This window comes from Rattus rattus, chromosome 15 (genome assembly GCF_011064425.1).
Source record: "Rattus rattus isolate New Zealand chromosome 15, Rrattus_CSIRO_v1, whole genome shotgun sequence".
Classification (NCBI taxonomy): domain Eukaryota; kingdom Metazoa; phylum Chordata; class Mammalia; order Rodentia; family Muridae; genus Rattus; species Rattus rattus.
Window position 1 is genome coordinate 20,338,733 of NC_046168.1, and position 24,083 is coordinate 20,362,815.

General features: G+C 40.4%; 1 protein-coding gene across 1 annotated transcript in view; it reads right to left on the reverse strand.

The window, feature by feature from the left end:
• Positions 1–24,083, reverse strand: part of Dtna (dystrobrevin alpha) — a 358,388-nt gene that overhangs the window by 183,582 nt on the left and 150,723 nt on the right. The window contains exon 2 of the mRNA XM_032886201.1: positions 7,791–7,917. The gene's annotated coding sequence lies outside the window, so the exon portion shown is untranslated. The remainder of the gene's footprint in view (positions 1–7,790; positions 7,918–24,083) is intronic.

Here is a 24,083-nt window from a genome sequence, read left to right on the forward strand (position 1 = left end):
TTATGAATGTTACAACTCTTTAAAGAATTTCAACTTCAGAACAGAAGCCATGTGACTCCGAGGTTCCTTACATACTAAGAAGGCATGGGATAATCAGAAAACATTTTTATAGAAAAAAAAAAAAAGACAGCCATCCTACTCATTTATGCAAATGAACTGAGAAAGAAAGATCCTGCAACTATTAATCTGAGTCATCTGAAAGCAAACAGTCAAATCTGTAGCTTGTTGTTAGAAATTGCCAGAAATCCCCAGATCTGAGAATTGTACTACACAAGTGCTTGATTCACTTGAGAATATCTGAAATTCAGAACGCATTTATGTGTTCATTTAAGGCTCATTTATTTTTATTTTGTGTGTATGAGTGTTTTGCCTGAATACATTTCTGTGCAGCATGTGGGTGACTGATGCCTCCTGAAGCCAGGAAGGGCCAGAACTAGAATCACAAACTGCAAGCTACCATGCTGGTGCTGGGAATTGAACCTGTGATCTCCACAAGAGTAGCCAATCATGCTTATTCTTCTTATAAGACCCACTGGGAAAGCTGGTTTATGGTGAGAGCGTGCTATGGAAGAAAGTGGTCATCTTAACCGGAAATATGTCCTTGGTGAGTTATCCAATTGACGGGACCCTAAGTTATTACATTGGAACAACTAAAACAATAGCAGCTAAGTGGAAGGATTATTATAAAAATTAAATCATGAGGTGCATGGAACATCTGCTTTAGCCTTGGCAGATGGGCATGTTCTGGGAGGTCTCCTTCACATATTGAAGCCTTCTTTTCCTTTACAGGAGCTAGATAAAGCTTTTTAGCTTTGGAACACACTTTTGGAATTACTTTTGGAACACACAAGCTCATCTCCAATAGATCATTTTCCTGATCTCAATAAACTAGAAAGCAGGATTCACATTGAACTTCACACAGGAATGTCACAGGAACTGAAAAGATCTGGGACATTTATCTTTTCTGAAATACTGAGAGAAAGACAAATTATATCAAAAATTAGAATATGATTCTGTGAATAGCTTGAAGGTTGCTTTTCTTTCTGAGGTCTTCACTAGGCTCAGATCTGCTCTTGATGGCCCTGGAGGTTTGTAAATCATGGGTAAGACTGTCAACGCTTGGCCTAAGAGGGTTCATCAATTGTCTCTGTGAAAGAGTAGCAGCCACAGCTCTATAGGATTGTGATGTTTTTGAAGAATGCATTTCGAGAGACATTTCGAGAGAAGTATAGATGGGAGTAGAAGCTATGTATGTAAAAGCAAAAGCATGAAGAACACAGTCTAGGGAAGAAGATGATCTTGTGTAAGCAACAGTCAACCATTAGGGAACAAAGTCAGGACTCCCACCAAAATCTACTGTGCTCACATAATGGAATTCTAAAGGTCACAGGACAAAGATTGTGGTCGAAGGAGAAGCTGAGGATGTTCGTGAGGTGCAAGTCAGCAGTCAGCAAGAGTGACCAGATCATGTCACCTACTCTTTGTTAGCTATTAATTATGTATCAGGAGTGGTGTTCTGTTGTTTCATGGATATGATTTTCTAGTCCCTAAAATGAAATGAATGCATCTTTTTAGGCGCATAAGTTTAATCACTTGGTCAAAATTTCACATTTTTAAATGGAATAAAAGCAGCAATGATGTTTTTGAAATATTAACTTAAAAGTAAAGCACTGAAGAATGGGAATGATTAGACCCGAATGCACATTATAAAATGAATGCCCATTGGTAGTTTTAAAAGAAGATGGGGAAAATAAGTCATCAAAAATGGAATTTGTGCTTAATCATAAAAACTTAAGATGCAGGAGTTATTTCCTGATATTAGTGTAAAATGATATCATTTAAAAATCATAAACTCACTGCTTCTGTGGTTTAAAACTATATGTGGGTTATATCACAGAAGAGGAAGTGGAACATTTGGATGTTCACATGCAACTTACTGAAACCCGGCTAGGTTATTAAGTCTTTCTGGGACCCAGTAGTCTCTAATTGGGCAAAGGAGACAAGAGTGCCTCTAAAGGAGGTGATTAAGGATGAAGCTGATTATACGACATCTACTGCCCATCTACTTGGTCATCTTCACCAATCATCAGGTGCTTATCCAGAAGCTACCTAGAGTGTGCTACCTACTATGCTAGTTTATAGGGTTACAAATACAGATAAAGGATGATTTCTTCATTGAATGTCACCTACCCACACAAAGATCATATTTTTGATTCAACATCATTACACTAGAGACTGCATCGTTAGAACATTTCCATGATCTGTTTTTGGAAACAGTGGTTTCAAATTTATATCAAAATTGTTCTTCAGTCTAAAAACTCGCACCTTTATCTTCCCTACTCCTCTTATCCAATGACATCAATACCATCTGGTTAGCCCAAGTGATCTTTGTCGATGGGTGTTTCCCACTCTAGGGAACTTGATGAAGTCAGTAATGACATTTTTGTAGCCTTCTCTCATGTGCAAGTACCAATCATTCCAAAGCCAAGTATCTACACCATTTCCCAGGTTTTGTCCTCCTGGCTAACTCTTTAGACTTATATATTATGTAACATATTTTATTTGTAAACATGCTTTCTTTCTCAGTCGACTTTTTAAAATATAATTATATAAAATCTTATTTCTATAATCTGGAGATAAATGCTTGCAATTTCTACAGTTTTCAGTATGGCACTAAGTTAAAGAAAAGATTTGTTTTGGGAATAGCAGTTATGCACTGCCTTTAAGTTATAAAAACTACTCAGCCCTGTGCCTTTCAGCTCCAGGAGTACAAGAGGGTCCAAGCACTTCTGTTCTGTCCATGATGACATTGTCTGAAAAAGGATTCTAAATTAGAGAGTTCAGAGTCAACATTAACAATGGTTGAATAGATGAAAAATATTGGTAGAAGGGACAGTGTGTCCTTTCTAGGATAACCACAGTACATTAAAATGGAGAGATGGGCAGTTGTGATAGCCTCTGAGATAAGACAGAAAAGAAAATGTCTACATAAATAAATGAGAAGGAAATGAGAACCACAGGGTCCTTCCATTTAACAAATGAAGTCAGGCACTGAAATGATCAAGTGTGCAGATGCTTTAATACCAGGAGGGCCTGTGACAGGGTCTAGGCTGGTGCAGACAGGGCAAAAGGTTTCGCCTTTTAAGTAACACAGACACTGGCTTCCTAACTATTTGTTGATTTTCAACATATTTAGTATTTATTATAGAACATGTGAAATGTTCAGACCATAAAAAATTTAAGGTGAAAAACAATCTATGAATAACCAATCATGAAACTGTAATTCTAGATGAAGTCGAGCCTCACAATGCTGTTCCTACGTTAATTATGACGGTGCTTATGATAACCTAACATTAAATAAGTAGAACCTTGTTAAGAGTATTCTTAAGAAATAAAAACAATCTCTCCATTAGTTTGGAATGGAAAATGGGTGCAGCAGCAATATTTCTTTTTTAGTAGTAACAAATTCTTGCAATATTGTATAGCTAGGAATATGATTTTAAATACAGTAAGTTGTTTTTTCCATTGTTTCGACACCTCATTCTTCAAGACAAGATAAAAACACAGCTTAGAAAAGATCTATAAGAGATTATAAAATGTACAAAGAATTCCTAAGACAGAATAGAGATCCAAATGGCAGTCTCATGGAAGGCACCATACAGAGAGCAAGTGGGAACAGGCAAGGATGCTCTGTGTCATCAGCTGTTAGAGAGCTGCTCATTAAAACCAAAGCTACACACCCATTGGGATGACCAAGATTCAAAACAATGACAACACATGCTCTTGAGAGAAGGGAGCAGCAGGGTAACTGCTGATTGCTGGTAGAGATGCAAAAGGGTAATAGTTTCTTACTTTGCTAAGCACATGCATCTGTCGTCTGCTCATCTTGGTCCTTAGCATTTACCCAAATGAAACAAATGCCACCAGTACACAGAAGCTTGCACAGAGATGTTTACTTTGGCTTTATTTGTAGCTGTGAATAGACACATACAATGTAGTCTGGCTAAGCCATGGAGGATGGTTCAGGCTGAAACTGAAACAGGGCATGAAAAGACAGGAAGAAACATAGGTGCCCATCGCTGAGTGGCAGGGCAGTCTGAAAAGGCTGTGCACCTTATGGTTCTAACATGACAGTCCTGAAGCTACAAAACTCTGGTCTACTAAAAATCCCAGTGGGTCTAGTAAGCAGGGAGGCTTCTTAGGGCAGTGAAACGAAGTGATCCAGCAATGGTGGATCATGTCCCATGTTCCTGTCATAGAGTTAGAATGTTCACTAATACCCAGAATGAACTGTGGTGGTGAGTCAATGTAGATAAATTGATTTTTTTAAACTAATTAATTTATATGTTCACCCAACATTGGGCTTACATCCCAATATTAGCCCCACCCCTCTTCCCAGTGATTGATTGATTGTAATAAACATCTTACTGGGTTGGTGGGTGTTGATAGCTGGGGACCCCACACATGTGTGGGGGCAGGCAGGATATAGGAAAAGCTTGTTCCCTCTTCCTCAGTTTTGATGGAAAGCACAAATTGCTCTAAAATAGCAATTATTTTCATTTTCAAAGGAATGATTTACAACCACAAGACACAATGTATGATTCTATTGATGACCAAGCAAGGCTGGCCAGCAGCCATGCAAACTAGGATTTAGTTTCTGCTGAGAGAATGGACCGGAAGAGTTGTTATTCTCCGGATACTGCTGATCTTCTATGTCTTAATTTGATTGATAGCAGGTACCTTGTGAGTATTGATAGAGGGCCATGATATTGCTGCCATCTTGTGTCTTTAACAAATCTCAATGTCTTAATATAAAGCATGTGAAAGTTAAAAGAAAAACAGAACAACCCAGTATACTCTTGTTTCCTGGGAATCATTTGTTTCTTGTGGGAGAAGCAAGTTATACATTTATAAAAAAAAAGTTAATAAAACATAGCTGGATTAGTTGTAACAGCCAAAAAAAAAAGAAAAAAAATAAGTATTTTAAAAAGAACGTATTCTGATGAAATAGTACACAAAGCAGGGGAGATTTGGGAAACTAAGCTGGTGTCTTAGTTATTTTCTATTACTGTGCAGAGACAGCACCAACGAGGCTATTTATAAATAAAGTATGTAATTTGGGATCTCATGGTTCCAGAAGGTTAGAGTCTGTGACTGTGGTAGGAAACGTGATAGCCGGAAGGCAGGTTGCTGGGCAGTCGCTGAGAACTTACGTGTTGAGACAACCAAGACGCAGAGAGAGCAACTGGGATGGGGTGGGGCCTTGAAACTGTCAAGCTTGTCTCGTGACAGTGACACACCTCCTCCAACAAGGTCTCACTTCCTAATCATTCCCAGCCAGCCCCATCAACCGGGGACTAAACATTCAAATCTCTGAGCTTGGGGGGGCCATTCTCATCCAAACTACCACACCTGGGGGCCTGTGAAGCAACTTCATGGTACATAGTGGGAAGCCATAGGCACTGGCATTCAGATTTCTTAAGGACAAAGGAAGAGTCACTGAATGTCAGAGTTAAAAGCCACTTGGAGAGACTAGAGGTGATGATGAAGAAAATACGGCCCAAAGAGCATCAGTCCCCATTGTAGATAGCACCGGATAAAACCAGTAACGGCCCTGCAGATAAAGATGGCCAGGGACAGGCACAACAGCAGAATAAAGAGCCCAGAAACACAGTTCTCATCTCCATTTTCCTTTCTAGAATAATGGCTACATGAGGCAAATTGATTTACTAAGATTTTTGAAATGTATTCAGTTTAGCTCTTGGGAATTTCAGCAAACAAATCTCTAGAAAATAAAGGAAATCACTATTTTAGCTCTACAGTCAATCCCAGTAAAGAAAATTTATACACACTTGAGTCTATGAGAGAATCTCTTGGTTTCATTTTGAAATTAATCAAAATAACAAAGGGTATCTTGGTGTCTAAAAGCAGTCATTTTAGCACACACTTGATTTTGATCCTTTATCTCATTTACTTAGAGTGGATGATGAATCTAAATCTGAATTTTAACCAAAGTTGTTTTCAGACATGCTATCATGACACTTTAACTCATATTGTATCTTCACTACTTCAAACTGATTAAACAGTTTCCACATGGGTAATATTTAACGTGGAAAGGAAGCATGGGTACCTATTGGATTGCACTTGGACAATGGGTGCTGGGTCTAGTCCAATGTTCTAGACACAGCCATTCTTTAAAATAGAGAAAAAAAATCAAATACTACTACTTTGAAAACTCGTGTTAGGATGAAGTGGGAGTTCTCAATATGGCCGCCACTCAACTGTTTGGTTCCCCTCTGTTCTGATGAAGAATAACAACAGCACATTTCTTACTAGGGAAACGCTAGATAAGTAACTTGCTAACACTATAGCAAGGAAGGGTAATTACATTTGATAATCCAATATTGATTTGTTTATTTTATAGCTAGGCAAATCAGAGCTTTGGTGTGCATGCGTGCATGCCTGCGTGTGTGTGTGTGTGTATGTGTGTGTATGTGTGTGCGTGTGTGTGTATGTGTGTGTGTTTGTATGTGTGTGTGTGTGTGTGTGTGTGTGTATGTGTGTGTGTGTGTGTGTGTGTGTGTGTGTGTGTGTGTGTGTGTGTGTGTGTGTGTGTGTGTGTGTGTGTGTGTGTGTGTGTGTGTGTGTGTGTTTGTGTGTGTGTGTGTGTGTGTGTGTGTGTGTGTGTATGGTGTGTGTGTGTGTGTGTGTGTGTGTGTGTGTGTGTGTGTGTGTGTGTGTGTGTGTGTGTGTGTGTGTGTGTGTGTGTGTGTGTGTGTGTGTGTGTGTGTGTGTGTGTGTGTGTGTGTGTGTGTGTGTGTGTGTGTGTGTGTGTGTGTGTGTGTTGTGTGTGTGTGTGTGTGTGAGTGTGTGTATGTGTGTGTGTGGTTTGTATGTGTGTGTGTGTGTGTGTGTGTGTGTATGTGTGTGTGTGTGTGTGTGTGTGTGTGTGTGTGTGTGTGTGTGTGTGTGTGTGTGTGTGTTTGTGTGTGTGTGTGTGTGTGTGTGTGTGTGTGTGTGTGTTTGTGTGTGTGTGTGTGTGTGTGTGTGTGTGTGTGTGTGTGTGTGTGTGTGTGTGTGTGTGTGTGTGTGTGTGTGTGTGTGTGTGTGTGTGTGTGTGTGTGTGTGTGTGTGTGTGTGTGTGTGTGTGTGTGTGTGTGTGTGTGTGTGTGTGTGTGTGTGTGTGTGTGTATGTGTGTGTGTGTGTGTGTGTGTGTGTGTGTGTGTGTGTGTGTGTGTGTGTGTGTGTGTGTGTGTGTGTGTGTGTGTGTGTATGTTGCTGTGTGTGTAGTGTGTGTGTGTGTGTGTGTATTTGTGTCTCATTGCATGTAGCATTGTAGGATGTAGTATACCGGACACTAATTGCTCCAGGCTTCTAACTTAGACATTCTAACCCCTCCCAACAGGAAGCTTCTGAAATTACTACCCTCACACACTGGCTTGCTCACACGCCAACCTAACCACCATCCACCTTCCTTTGTTTGTGTCCTTATGACCAGGCTATCTCATCCTGACTTCATAATCTGATAGTAAATATACTTTCTATATTTAAAAATTTTAGGTAGCTTTTAGAATATAATAAAGAATTCTGTTTTTCCCCCCAAGATAAGCGATCTCCTGCATAAATTCAGCCAGATCGATTCTGTTAACGGGAAGAAGGCAAAAGTGAAGAAATGTAGCCCTGTACAACACCGGATGAAATATATCGATACTCTTTAACCCCGTTTTTATGCAAAGAGGAAAAGCACATTTTGGAAGATTAGATTAATATCGTTGTCTTGAACACTCACCTAAAATTCAGTGAAGAAACAGCATGGACTTTCTAGAACCATCTATTCTGTTTTCTTTGAAATGGCAGTTGGCTGTGGCATTTGAAGACTTCTCAAGTGCTTCCCGGGGCTTGTAAATCCTATTTATCTGTAATGGAAAAACACACCTGCGGTGAGCATCCACACTGATGCCCCTCTTTCAGAAGCAGAGGCCTGGGAGGAAGCTCTAGACTGTACAGCCCCTTACCAGCCCTCCTGGACTCTTAACGACTTGGAGTGCACTCTTCAGAAGCTCAGCTCTCATTTACCCCAAGACAAATGGACTTTTATTCTAGAAATCTTTGGCAGAGGAAGATGGCCAGGCCTGGAAGCATGAAGTCACTATCCAGGATGAAGCAGCTGGTTAGCAACGGCCACGAGTTCTTAATATAGCCCTTTATTTTCAGTTGATTAAGAATGAGAAATGAGAGAACACGAATTCTTCTGTTTTCTGAATAGGCAATTTTCTAGAATATTGCACCATCATAATTTCAGCTAAAGCCAAGGAAATTATGGCGAGGTCAGATGTCTCAGAATAACATGTTCTCTGAGAGCGTAAACTCCGGCAGTTTTAAATAGACACGCCACAGAAGCCGGTGATAGCAAAGGGAGCCTAAAGTTCTTTAATAATCCATATGGTTATTAGAATGTAGAATACTCACATATAAATAGTAAATAGTTCATGTTTCTGAATTGTGAATGTTTTTCAAAGATTTTCCTTGCTGAGAGGATTTACAGATTAGGGTTAAGAGAAAGGGGCATTCAATGTCTAAGGTCCCCCGAGCCTTGCCCTGGGAGTGACCCAGCTACACTCTGTGAAGCTCCATCAATATCTCTTTTCTAACATCCTTCTCCACTTCATTGCCAACATCACTTTCTTCTCCCTGCCCACGGCTGACAATATTATTCTAGGTGCCCGGTGATTGAAGCAGCAGAAACCTGAAGCCCTGTGATCCATTTATTGAGATAAAGCAAGCGAGTGAAGAGAGCCTCAGACGGAGTCTGAGAGAAAGGGAAGGGAAGGAAGGACCCCAGAGGATGTTGGGAACTCTGCCCCAGTGCCAACCAATCCTTTATCTTTCTCTTCTACTTTCTTTCACCTGGTTATCTAAGAGGCTCACCACAGTGATTTGAACTTTCTGGCCTGACTTCAGATGCCTTTTGATTTTGGATGTACATCAAAAACTGTCTAACCATAACTTTTCTTTCTTGTAATCTGGGTTCTCAGCCTTGCTTTTTTGGTTCTTAAGATTTATTAGTAGAAAATAACTCCTCATAGGGCAATTAGCCGTTGTGTTTCGCAGAGGGCACCATCCCCGCCCTGTAGTGCCCTGTAGTACATTCTAGGTACCCACACTTTGGCATTATTGGAATTAAATGTGTCATTACAGTTGTTTCCTTAAAGTATATGTCATAATTATGTTTTGAAATTAGGTAATCTGATACATTAATAATTTTAATGTATTTGGAAATTAGCTACATGGTAAAATATTATCCCTAACCTTATTAAAAATACTGCTGCTAACCATGGGATGAGGAAATAAATAGACACTTAGAACACTTGCATTTTCTGTAGAATATATACATTGTACGTTCATACATACATGATCACATGTTCCACACAGATGCACGAGTTTATGCATAGCTTAGCTGACAATGAAGAATCCTAAGGACTTCTTGCTCTCTGATAGCGGCAGACTCAAGCAGACCAGGCAGCCTTCACAGAGTCACTGCGTTGAATCTCACAGGTATCTTAGCTTGACTGAGATCCATAGCTTTAATAAAAATTCTACTTTGGATGACATACTGATTTTAAGATGACTTTAGTGTCTTCCATTCTTCTTCTACCAAAAAGTGGCCCTGCTTCAGCCTGCATCTCAGGGACAGTGATTAAATACGGGAATCTAATGGACAGGTACATCCGTCTCTTGTATTACTGACGTCTGGTCCCCGTGGCACACCCAGCATGTGCAGAACTGAATGCAGACAATTCTTTTCACTCTCGAACCGGAAAGCAGCTGCCTCCCAAGTCACTGTGAATTACAGTCATCAATCCTATTCTTTGGTATGCTACAGCCTACAGGACATTGAAAAGCAACATTTCCACATGAGCGGTAGGTGGAAACAGAAAATGATAACTTTCTCTCTTTATATTTTTATTTAAATTACAGGTCAGCTTACTAAAATTCTAGGTTGCCTAACTCAGAATTTCTAGTGCGAGTAGAAGTTAAAATTTAGTGCTAGGGCATCAAATAAAAATATCATCTCTTGTGCTGGAGAGATGGTTCAGAAGTTGAGAGCATTTACTGGTCATATAGAGGCCCTGAATTTAGGTTCCAGCATCCACATCTAGCAGCTTACAACCCCTGTATCTCAAGTTCCAGAGGATCCTATACCCTCTTCTGACCTCCATGGCACCTGCACACGTGGTGCACACACATTCACACACACACACACACACACACACACACACACACACACACACACACAATAAAATGAGTACTACCTTTTTACTTAGCTTTCTGGGAAACTTCTAGCCAGGGTTCAGGTTGGACTTAGAAGTCCGTATCTTGGCTGGAGAGATGGCTCAGTGGTTAAGAGCACCGATTGCTCTTCCAGAGGTCCTGAGTTCAATTCTCAGCAACTACATGGTGGCTCACAACCATCTGTAATAAGATCTGATGTCCTCTTCTGGTGTGTCTGAAGACAGCTACAGTGTATCATATATAAAATAAAAAATCTCTAAAAAAAGAAGTCCGTATCTTACCACAGCCTGCCACAAGAGAAACATTTTGCTGACTTTTGAAGGCCTATCTTCGGCATGTGGTGTTGAAAATAGTTGAAGGAGGCAAATTCTTGTTTACTAAAGGAATTTCCTCAAATTCTAGCAATGTGCCGTTTGAATGTACCATGTAAAGGAAAGCCAAAAAAAAAGATACTAATCAAACCAGGGGTTTCATTGTCCTTTGCAGAGGTGAATTTAGCAAGAAACATGAATCTATTACATATATTATGCATGGGTGGAACAAGTGGGCCCCTCCCACCTTAATAGGACACGGGCAACCATGCGATAGGATCACATTATCCATGCCCATGCTCTATTGAGTCTTCTACATAAAATCATACTCTCTTATTCTTCTGAATGCTTGCCTGTGTAGTATACCCTCTGTCTGAAGCACTAGTAATTCATTGTCTCTTCACAGTATACGTGTGCCTGACAAAGATAGGGAATTTGTTCACCATGAATAATATTTTGGATGCACAGAATGATGGCTCATGCACACTAGGCTTGTAGAAGCTACATGAACAAACAAATCGGCGAGTCAATATATAGCTAAGGTCATTATCAAATCCCCCTGAAAGCGGGGCAGAAGGCCCTCACTTTACCTTGATGGTAGTGCTTATTTTATCATAGTAACTTCTAGAGTTCAAATTTTATACATGCCAAAAGATCAAAACCTCAGAAAAATAGGGGCTTTCCCCCCCAAAAAAAAAACATGGTGAAAAACACTGATTTTGTATTCTTTAAAACAGATGTTTATCTATCTGTTTATTTGAATGTGTCTGAGCTATGTGTAGGTGCTGTTTGTGAGTGGTCCATGTATCCATTTGATGGAGGGGAGGTTAGAAGAAACTATCTTTCATCACTCTCCTCTTGTCCTTCTGGGGCTCCTCCTTTAGGCTGGAAGCCAGCAAACCCCAATGGTCCTCCTTCATTTGCAGGGAAGTCCCGCTTGTTAGGCCGGTGTTGAGATCTGAACTCTGTTCCTCACGATTGCAGAGCAAGTTATGATTTCTGCTGAGTCATCTCTAACCTCTCATGTGCTTTTAAGGAAGACACAAAGTATAAAACTAATAAAAGTCTCATTTGCTTACCAAGTATCTGATTTATGTATCTTGAATTTTCTTAAGATTGAAATCTTTTAGAAGGACAATGTGGACCAAAGAGAGCTGGGTGCCGGCAAAAGCTTCCCATAGTGAGGAACTCATTAGGCCTTGAAACAACCCTCCATGCTGAAATTAATTCCAGGCAAGGAGAAAAGATTAACACACTTTATCTTGAGTAGGAAAAAAAATTATCCAACCTCAGCCTTTTGTCTCTTGCCGCTTGGTACTACTCAAATTGATCCAAAGAAAATTAAGTTAGATTGTGAACATTAAGTACCAGTGTGTCAAAGATTAGTCTAATTATTTTTTAGAAGACATTTTTTAATTAGCCACATACAGGCACAACATAGGATCTATTGAAATCTCCTGGTAAAAGATGACCTTCAAATCTCGCTCAGAGTTTACGTCTGTTCATTTGACAGAGAAGTCCACCACATACTTCTTAGAGATTAGCACTATAATTTGACCTAGTATAACTATGCTTTGATTTGACTATTGTGCAATTGTGAAAATAATTAGAAACCAAAGAAGAAGGAAGGAAGGAAGGGAAGGAGGGACAGAGGGAGGGAAAATACAAAGTTGGTTATAAAAATATAAAGCAAAATTTAAAATAAAATTATTTTGTAAAATATTTTATCTGTTTTAGTAGAGGCATTTAGAAGGGATAGGAGAGAAAAGTAAATGCTCACATGCTGACGGGGACACTTCCTGCAAATACTGTGAATTGAGCTTGTGCTGAGCACATGGGATTCCATGGAGCTATGAACATTACTCTTCATGATCTGCATAAAACAAACTCTACTACAAACCCATGCTCAGAAAACAATGTGGATGCACAAATGGAACAGTTATTTGTTGCAATTTTTGTGACTTGCAAACCAGATTCGCATGTTGTTGTTTGCAATTTGTATCTGGACTCATTAGGAGAAATGCATTTATGTGCAGAATATGGGTAGGTACTCTTTTTACACAAGGAAGTACTGTTTTGGTGGAAGTCACAGAATGAGAAAGCACTGATTCTTGGGTTATGCTTGGCCCATGCCCTCCCTCCTGGGGTATAGCTCTGGCTGGACTGGTAGCCTTATGTGTACCGTGTGCCTCAGTTTCTTATCTGATGTAAAATAAGGGTTTGAGCTATAATTTTCTCCTTTTAAAGAATGAAGAGGATACCTTCCCTTTTATTTATGTCACCAAACTGCTTTGCTACTCTGGAATTAAGGAAGGTAATACCAAGGATTCTTAAACATTTTGCCCTGAAGACACAAGGAACTTCAGAAAATGGTTGCTGTAGCTATCGATGTATTATTCTATATTAAAAAGTATAAATCAAAAATATTTACCCAGAAATTCATTTACAAAATAGTCATAATTATTTTCCATATAGTGTAATAATAAGAAAACAATGTTTCAGAAAAATGTAGTGAGAGGTAGTTGGACTCTCTTAAACGTCGGGGATGATGGAAGCTCGGGACGTTTCTTACGTTGAGGAAGCAAGGGGACAAGTAGTCTTCCCACTCATGTTACCATCTTTCCCTGCTATGGTGGACTAATCCCTCTGGTAGGGTATTTGACTCCAGCCATGAGGAAAGTAACTCAGAACAAGAAATTTCGCATCCTTTTAAACTAAGACAGAAGTGTGTTTGCTTTATGAATAAACTTCGATGTTTCACCATTTCATGCATCTGCATATAACATTCTGGCTACCACCCCCAAGTCCGTCTAACCCCTGCCAGACCCCCCTTCTTCAATACAAATCACCTTCTATTATTCATGGCTTCCTCTGAGTTTAATTCAGGCTGTGTAACTCTGGGTTGAGGACCATTCATTGACTTTGATATAACACACAGGGAAACTCAACGACAGATTGTTTCTTGAGTTAGTCATAGTATGCAATCTAAGAGCAGTGAGAAAACTGAGTGACTCATTCCTTACACAAAATCTATGGTGGGTAACATGGTTTGTATAGATTTTTAGCCTCTGTATGATTACATAAGATCATGCATTTTCCACTTGGGAAATATTGGTTCTCTCAGCACTACAAAAATTCTAAATGCTGATACAGTTCATTTTCATCAGTAAAAATTACTTTTGTTAATATCATCATCCCTTTCATCAGAAAAGTATTTCCAGAATTGGGAAGCCGTCAAGGTTATAGGAGCACATGTGAGCTTCCCCAGACTTCTACGATCCATTAAGGTTTGAATTTCAGCACTGGCAGAGAGTTTTTTTCCCCCTGAAGTATTGAACTTACTTCAATTATTTCCAATGAAGTATTTGTCAGATTTCCATATTTGAATAATCATAGTTAGTCAGCCAGTTGGTCTTTCGAGTAAACATGTTTTCTGTGTAAGAAGTGTCTGGTACAACTCATGCCACGGCAATTATACTTGAATACAAAGATGATATCTCAACATATTTGAAAGTACTTCATGCCCACTTTGCATTTCCTCCCAGTGATCAAAAGCTGGGCATTACAGCTGCAAGCTTTCACAAGACTTCCTTTTCTGTGTTGCTTGACTTTTCCCTCTTTATATTCACTGTAGTAAAGAACACAGTGACTATCCATTGAGACTGTGACACCTTAATTTGTAATATGGTTCCAAGACTTTTACTCACTAAAACGTTCATGTCATTGAGACAGTGTCCACCTGGTACAAAAGGAAAACTAGATTAGCTTATTATTAAAGTAGTTCCAGTGTGAAGCAACCATGAATGACTCTTGGAGACTTCCCTTGGAAAAGCACTGCTTGAGCAGGAAGGGACATATGTGGGTGGCTGAGTGGGCACTCTGAGGTAGGACAGAGCCACTCACTGGTGAATTTCTCATTGATTTAATCGCTATTCATTTTTGAACCAGTGACCTATCACCCAAACCAACATTTTCCCATGACTACACCTCTAAACCAGGCTTTCTTCACTGAATTGTTTCCCGAGATTAAAAGTGATCACGTGGCAATGTTAGCTGTGATTGCTAATGTTTATACAATCACTTGTTGAGATGAAGAGGCAATGATGTGGTTATCAGCCTTCTAATGAGAGGAAGAGCAGATATGAACGCCAGCTGTTGGGATTGATTTATCTGACCCAGACTCACATTTTTGTCTGACATTTCCTCTGAGCATACCAGAACCATGAAGATACATTTGTCCTCTCCTGTGATGAATATAAACTTGACACTCCAGCCCTTGCTTGTTGAATTTACAAATCTTTGTATAGTCAATCGTGAGAAATATTTCTTGGGAGTTAAAGCTTGTAATGCACACAAAACACTGCATTTTGATGCCTCTCTCCATCTTCTATCATGGACCTGCTGTGTGTTACACCAAGTTTAGAGGGCAGAAATGATCAGGGGACTGACCCTATAACAAGGTAGGTAGATCACAATGAACCCCAGCCACTTTCTAAGGCCAAGAACTAACTCATCAGAAATGTCTTCCCTGAAATATTGCCATAGGCAGAGAGGATTCTAGGAGCATGTGCTGAGCTGGAATGCAGGGCCAGCAGTGCCTCATACCAGCTGGAAAGTGCATAGTGAGTTTTATGTAAGCCGATGAATTCCGTGCCAATGATCAACTTACCCACTAACTAGAGCACTATCTGTTAACTTGATCCCTGTCTTAAGTATTAAATGGTATCTTAGCACTTACTAATTAATGGAGAGGATCTTAGATTCTTTGTTTCAAAGTTTCATTTCAGCAAAAATATTTTTAGTATCGTCGAAATGAGATAAATTTCTCAAGTTTCACAAATTAAACTGAACTTAAATTAGTTCAGTAATAGCATAATTCAGAGAACTTTCTCCCTGTTCACTTGGATAGCCTTGTCATCTTAGATAACCGTCTCTAAGTATTACACGCCTGTAGCTCAAATGTCGACATTTAGGGGTGCTTCCCTTTGTGTACTCATTTCTTTGATGTTTGGCCCTCACTGGCATAAAGGATAATTTAATGAACCAAAAGTAATTGGTTATCCTTTCATTTTGAAAACAATTTTTGGGTTGAGGCTAAGTCAGCAGAAACAAGAGAATGTGGATATTGTTACAAGGTCAGCTTTTCTAAGTGGCCATTACTGGCATTCTGTCAAATGATTACCATGGGCATCGTGGCCATCCAGAGCCACGAGTCAGAGGCTCAGACAACAGCAACCACTTAAAACATGAGAGAACTCATACATGCTTTCAGAAAGCTTCAGAAGAAGAAAACACTTTATTTTAGTTTCCAGGTTAATTTATAAGGAAATATACAGGCCATCAATAGCTACACTTGAATCTTGTGTGTGCATTTGTATATGTGTGTGCATTCGTGTGACTTAAAGTCTGCATTAAAGTATTTACACGCATGGTTTTCTTCTGTCAAATGAGACATATGCAGTTGAAGACCTGAAATGTCTGTCAGAAGGTAGCAATTCACGTGAGGCATCTCTGTGCTAAGAGCTAGCCATGGTGTAGGTGGATGAACCCACCTAGCTCTTGGGCAGCTGAAATGTGGGCAGTTTGAATGGAGATATGGCCTCTGTAAAAATCTATATCCATTCTCACTGACACAGTGCTGAACAAGAAGGGCTTTCATCGGTAGCTCTGTATTTAACTGTATATGTTAAAAATGACATTTGATATATTATGCTAAATGAAGTATATATTTAAATTGATTTCCCTTATTTTGTTTTACTTATTTAAGATTAGAACTAGAATGTCTTAGGATTGCATTTATTGCTCACATTTTATCTTCAGCAGTGTTGCTTTAGAAGGTATTAGAGATGACCTCCATTATGGTGTTTATGAACATGAATACACACACACACACACACACTCACACACACTCATACTCATACACATACTCACACATACATTCACACACATACACACATACCACACACATTCACATTCATACACACACACACTCTCACATACACTCATACTTATACACACACTCACACATACATTTACACACATACACACATACACACTAACACACACACTCATACAATATACTACACACTTATATACACACATATTCACATATACTCATACACTCATACACAGTCATACACACACATATATTAATATACACACATACATACTTTCACAAATTCATACACATATATACACTAACACAGTCATACACACACACACACACACACACACACACTCATACACACACAGCATGAATATGGGATAGGTTAAGAAGAACAACTACAGTAGTGAGTCCTGAAGGTCAGTGAGATGGCTCTGTACGTTGACATGCTGTCACCTAAGCCTGGTGGCCTATTTTTAATCTCTGGAACTAATGGTGGAAGGAAAGAACTAACCCCAGAAAATTATCCTTTGAAACTCACATGCATGCCATAGAACACACACACACAGTATCTCTCTTCCCTGTCCTTCTCTTGCAGTCTCAGAAAAAAAAATTAAATTAAAACGAAAAGTAATAGCGGTCACTAAAATACTAACAGACTTCAGCATTCCACGTACTGTGCTAACTCAGAGACTCCAGGCATCTCAGTCAACACCAGTGCAGACAGCCATCTTGAATGGCCAGTAGACAGCTCTGGGTCCCAGCACAAAGGACCATGCCCCACCCCTACGGCTCACTTAATTCCACCCACTTCACTAAGAAGCAAAGAAAAATGTGAAATGCTGTTAAGATGCCAAGACCTGTTTATCTCCTTCCTGCCCTTAGAAAAGAACACAGTGAACTTTGTGGAATTGGCTTGGTGCAACTTGCTTAACATTCCAGGTTGGTGCTCCCGAGAAAGGCTTGCTCATGGTAAGCATCACGCACAGTTGGCTAGATAGCAGTCCTAAGGAGAAGTTTCATAAGAGTAAAGTCTAGACCCGATTTGGCTCCAATCAGTGAGAGGTTACAGTTGTAGGATTGCTTGACTGTGCTGTTTTGAGTAGACTGTGTCACCGCTACTCAGTCATTCTCCTGCTTCTGTTTAATGACGAGACATCCCCTGCTGCCTTTCCATGCTTGCCCAGCTCCTGTCCCATGGAATGGGCCCTAAGCTTTCTTCTTGGCTTCATCTTGGTCTGGAGCCACCTCACTTGTTTCTTTTATGTTCTTCAACATGTACCTTGAGGACATGGAAGTCCCAAAGGAGAAAAGAAACCAATTTGGGGTTCCAAAGTCACCCACCTCCTATCCTTAAATTTTTTCGTTGATTTTAATATGACTTTTTGGTTTTAATTATTATGAGCATGGTCAAAAATAACCAGGCAGAAGTGTCATTCTTGGTGGAGAGTGGTTCACGGATATAGTCATTATATAAAAAATATAAATGAATTGCCCAGAGTATGGCTCCTGCAGTAGCTGGAAGAAAAGAAGGAATTCCGCATGTTGTCCATTCAGATCCATGTACTGTCTTCTCCACACTGTCACACCAAATAGCATTATTGTGTCCCTTAGATTCAGAGGCCATGATGGTCCCTGGGGAGACTTCTGAAGTACAGCTCATCACTCTGCTATAGTCATGTTCCCCCCCTCCAGACAGTGACATGTGAAAGTTACTACACTCGTTTGAAGTTATGGGAATAGTTTTCTAAAAAAAATTTAATTGGCCAAGACTTCAAAGACTTGTCACATTTTTCTTTCTTATTAAAACATCACAAGCAGTATAATACAAACATTTACATAAAGTATTAAAGTAGACAAAATACTTTCCCACTCTCATGTGATCATTTGGGGGTCCTTTCTGTTTTGACATTGAAAGGACATGTACTGATTTAAAATAAATTTTCAATATTTTCTAAGTAAAAAATAATTAAAGACAGGTGGTATGCAGTACAGGTTTGTCTGGGATTTCTTTCTTTCTTTTTTTTTTCCAGAGCTGAGGACCAAACCCAGGGCCTTGCCCTTGCTAGGCAAGCACTCTACCACTGAGCTAAATCCCCAACCCCCCTATCTGGGATTTCTTATGTAGTCCAGGCTGGTCTAGTACTTGTGGTCCTCTTGCAATAGCTTCTTTCATTCTAGGATGTCAGTTGTATATCGCCATGATTGATTTAGCTCTAAATTTTTGACAAGTATTTCTTAATAATAATGTGTGCATATCTGAAAAATATACAAAGGTTTAAGGCAGCTAAGACAAGCATACAGTGTTTGTACAATAATGCCTTTAAATATCTGATTCCTGTGGCTGGGATTAAAATAATATTGAGTAAAGCATAAAATATGGAAAGATTATGCAGAATATACTTGGCTTTATTTCACCATATTTTAAGATAGCCGGGTTATAGTACTTTTTAAAATAGACTTTTAACAACTGGTAGAATTTTGTTTGCTTTATTCTAAATTCAGAACCAAGAAATGTAATGCATATAAAATTCCTATATACTCGAAGATTTCACAGACTGTTAATAAAGCTCCTTTGAAGGGAATAAACAGAAGACACACTATTAAAGGTCTTCCCTTTGCATGCAGTCAGGGCTGGGATGACATCAGTGAGAGAACAGAAAGTGAGCAACCTTGGATCCTGAGCTAGACCTTCAGGAAGTGGGTAGTGGTACCAGCAGCTCATCCCAAGCCTTGTAGCACCTAATGCTTCTAAGGGAAGAGGAAACACAGTACAACTCTTAGACATTGAAATAAGAAAAGCCTCTCTGTTCTTGCAGTGTGATTTCTAGCATGGTTATGTGCAGAAGATAGAAATCCAAACTGCCCCCACCATTGCTGGCTTAACCAAGATGAATCACCTCAACAAATGGCGGACTGCACCTTAGCAAGGCCGCAATCTGTGCTTAGCGCCTACTTTAGTAACACGATGAGGCGCAGTAAAACATGTGAGTAAACTTCGTGACTGAAATATGTCACGAAATAAAAGAAGCAAGAAAGGGCGTCTGCAGGAAAGGAACTTAAAGACTGCAAGAATTTTCTAATGACAGAATTCTACTTGGAAGACTATTTCCAAGAACAAATCTGATACTCAATTCTTCAGCAAGGAGTTAGCTCACATAGGTACATGCTTGTAAGTGTAAGCAAACGTGTGTGTGTGTGTGTGTGTGTGTGTGTGTGTGTGTGTGCGTGTGCATGCAAAACCACCTAACTTGCTCATTCAAAATGTAGGAAGAATTGACAAGTTTAAGAATAAGGACAAATGAAGCTACCGATTTCTTTGTGTAAATGAGTATTTTTTTTTTAAGGTCAATTTCTGCAATGGCAAGGTTGTAATATTCCCTTCACGCTAAGACAACATAAAAGTTTGCCAGTATGTTTGTGTATATACACGTATTCATATGGGTAGGTGCATGTCTTAGGGTTTCTACCGCTATAATGAAATACCATGACCAAAATGCAGGTTGGGAAGGAGAGGATTATTTGACTTACACTTCTAGATTATAGTTCCTCATTGTGGGAAGTCAGGATAGGAACTCAAACAGGGCTGGAACCTGTAGGCACGGATTGATGTACAGGCCATGGAGGGGTGCTGCTTCCTGCTTGCTCCCATGGCTTGCTCGGGCTGCTTTCTTATAGAGCCCAGGACCACCAGCTCAGGGATGGCCCCACCCACAAGGGGCTGGATTTCATGGAGGTATTTTCTCAACTGACGCTCCATCCTCTCCGATGACTCTAACATGTGTCAAATGAACATACAAAACCAGCCAGTACGATGCACATACACATGCGTGCACATTTATGTAGCGGTCAAAGGACAACCTTGACGTCATTCCTTAGGGGCCATCTTCCTCTGTTTGTTTACTTTTGGTTTGGACTCTGTTAGGCCTGGAGTTTGGAGAGCAAGCTAAGCTGGCTTCTCAGCATGACCCAGAGATCCTCCGGCCTCCACCTCCCCACCTCAGTGCAGTGCGTGTAAGAACTTATCTTTGGTCTTTCCCTCATACTGCCGGTTTCTTGGTTAAAAATATAGTTAGATGAATTGAGAATAGGACCCCCATTGAAGGAATCAGAGAAAGAACTGGAAGAGCTTGAAGGGGCTCGAGACCCCATATGTACAACAATGCCAAGCAACCAGAGCTTCCAGGGACTAAGCCACTACCTAAAGACTATACATGGACTCACCCTGGGCTCCAACCTCGTAGGTAGCAATGAATATCCTAGTAAGAGCACCAGTGGAAGGGAAGCCCTGGGTCCTGCTAAGACTGAACCCCAGTGAACTAGATTGTTGGGGGAGGCGGCAATGGGGGAGGATGGGGAGGGAACAGCCATAAAGAAGGGAGGGGAGGGGGTGTTTGCCGGAAACCGGAAAGGAATAACACTCGAAATGTATATAAGAAATACTCAAGTTAATAAAAAAAATATAGTTAGAGAACACAATTTCCAGAAGAATAATTTGCTATTACTGGTAACCGGCAGAAAATGAATTCTTTAATTTGTATATTTGTAGAAAAGTATCTAAATCTATAGAATTTTAAAAATCTATAAAACTTCCAGCTTTGAAGTATAAATATATGAATAACTTGATAGAAGAATGGACAAAATATTCAGTCTGCTTGTTAAGGGTTTTCCTCTGCCAGCAATAGCTTTTAAACACACACACACACACACACACACACACACACACGTGCACACACACATACACACATGTGTACACACATGCACACGTGCACACACATGCGCACATACACACACGTGCACACATACATACATACATACATACACACATGCACACACATGCACACACACACACACACATACACATGTTATTTAACTATGCCTTTACACTGGATGAAGTAGAGCCTGTACATTTTTAGGCTGGGGTATCTGGGGAGGGGTAAAATAGCCCCAGAGACTGGAATGATCTCAGTTAAACCTGGGTGATGCTCATCTCCCCCACTCCCCCATACCAAAGTAAAATAGATCATTCTATACTGATATAAGTTCTAAAGTTTGTATGCAGATGCAGAGTATGGTGTTATTTGAGGTTAGCTTTCATAATCCTGCATAATTTTGGCTGGTATAAAAGTTCATTGGGAACCTGGAACACCCTGGGTGTTGAGAAAGGACGGCATGGTGGCCCAGAGCATGAACACACATCTGTTGTTTCTGTCCTTTAAACACATTTGCTCATTCTTTTAGTGATTGTTCAGGGTACTCTGGAGACTTATGAGGAACATGAATGCACTGTATCTAGTGGACAAGTGTTACTCAATAGATGGTTGGTGCTCTAAGAACACTAATTGGCTAAGGGGTAGGAAACGAACAGACAAGAAGATTGAACAACTCAAAGTGAAATCCCTTATCCTTCCCTTTGACCAGGCTGTGTCCTCCCATCTGTTTGATACTATCAGTGAGCCTCCTGGAAGATTGGTGGGCCAATTAGAGATGAGAAATCTGAAGAAGGTGACCGGGTGCATTATGGAGAAAATCAACCTATAAATAAATCCACCGTTCCCTGAGAAGCCTTCCTCCTCCCAGCACTTCCTCTCGGAGACTCTGAATGTTGGTTTTAGCACATTGTCTGTGATGGGCAAGAGAGAGAGCATCTCTCAAAATAGTTCATTTGATGTCTAGCAAGCTCAGGCAGCTGAACTCCCATGGGTGCAGAGCAGACGGCCAGAGCAGAACAACACATCTGAAGACACAGACTAACAGTCTCCATTTCAGAACTGCCTGAAACGTTTCAGCACGGATTTCTCCTAGGCATTAGAAAATTCCTCATTGTGAAGTGGCCTTTCCCTGTCCTTTTATTCATGTAGATCAGGACACTGGAGAGAATTAAGCCTCTAGTATCCCATTCACCATGGACACAATTAGAATTCAACTATAAAACTTATAGGAATTATAGAACCAACCGGAAGCAAGAAGAGAATGCCTGAGAAACGAAGAAGCAATAACTAAAAATGCTGATCATACATTCATGCAGAGAAGTGTAAAATTGAGAAGTTGAAGATGTGAGAGATAGAGAGAGACAGAGAGAGGGAGGGAGAAAGGGAGAGAGACAGAGAGAGAGAGAGAGAGAGAGAGAGAGAGAGAGAGAGAGAGGAAGGGAGGGAGAGGGAAGGAGGAGGGGAAAAGGGAGGGAAGGGGAGGGGAAGAGGGAGGGAAGGGGGAGAGGGACAGACTTGCTGTGGGCCATCAACTGGTAAAAGTCTAGTCTACATTTTTTCCTTAGTGAGTACAGTGTAGACATTAAAGTCAGGAGTAAACATCCCACAGCCATATCAGAGCAGATGTTGACCTCATGCTCCTGGACTTTCCATTCTGTGGACCAAAGTAACCATTTTCTTTTACGTATCGTCCACGCTCAGGTGCTCTGTTATCTTGATTGCATATTATTTGCTGTATTTTCAGCGAATCATGGAATCCTGTCAGATAGATTAACTTTTAAGAGAAATTGTATTAGATGCAAGTTTAATGACTTTTAAACAAGTGGTTTAAGTGTCTGGCCAACAGGGTCACTAAGAATTACCTAAGGTTACTCTGGAGCAGCTGCAGAGACTACATTTAGTATTTGAACACTCACTAAGTACTTCGAGCTCCTAGATTCATCCTGCTGAAAATAAGCGGGACTGGCATTCAGTCTCCAGGACAGAGTCACCTAGGCTCACACTCCTGTGTGCTCACATAGCTACTGTGCACGCATTATACTAATAGCAAGAGCTACAGTAGAGGCCCATGCTGGATGTCAAGGGGAGAAGGGAAGGCAGAAAAGCTTGTGTCAAGGGAAGCAATGACAGGTCCTCACAGCAGGTGGGTGCATGGCGCCCGTGTATTTTGCAAAGTAGTAAATATGTGTACGTGGAATGGATGAACAGGCATTGGAGAAGACAGTGACTCAGTAGATGTATTCTAGATTGGATAATAGGATTTCCTCATATATATACATATGTATATATATATGTGTATATATATGAGGAAATAATAGCAAAGGGTGGTGGGTCTATTCATATGGAGCCCAGCCTAGATGGACTGATATTGGGTCACTGACGAGAAGGCACCAATCATCCCAGCGGTGACTGCAGGACCAAGGCTCTCTAAACCCCCTCAGGTCTGGACCTCCCTTCCTCCTGTCTCCCCTCCCTCCCTGTGGAGTACCTGCCATCAGTCAGTAGTGTTTCTTCTCACTTCCTCACAGGTCGCACACTTTTTCTTCTGGCAGCAATCTCTCTGCTTTTGTCCTCGCGTTTCACTACCTGGCTAAGCCCGAGTCACGTCAGGTGTCAATGTTACTCTCACTTTTCCAGGAACCCAAGGTTCTGCGTCTTGCCTTTCTGTGTTGCTCATTCGTCCCACAGTCTCCTTGGATCGTATCGTAAGCACCTAATTATTACCAGTTTTTCTGGCTCGTGGGGGATCTCTGACTTCAGGGACCTTGCCTAGCTGTTGCCCTCTATCCCAGTGCTGGGAGTATCCATTGCTGAAAGAGTGGAGCAGATTTGATGAGGATTAGACACGCTGATCTAACGCTGCCTAAAGACTAAAGTATATG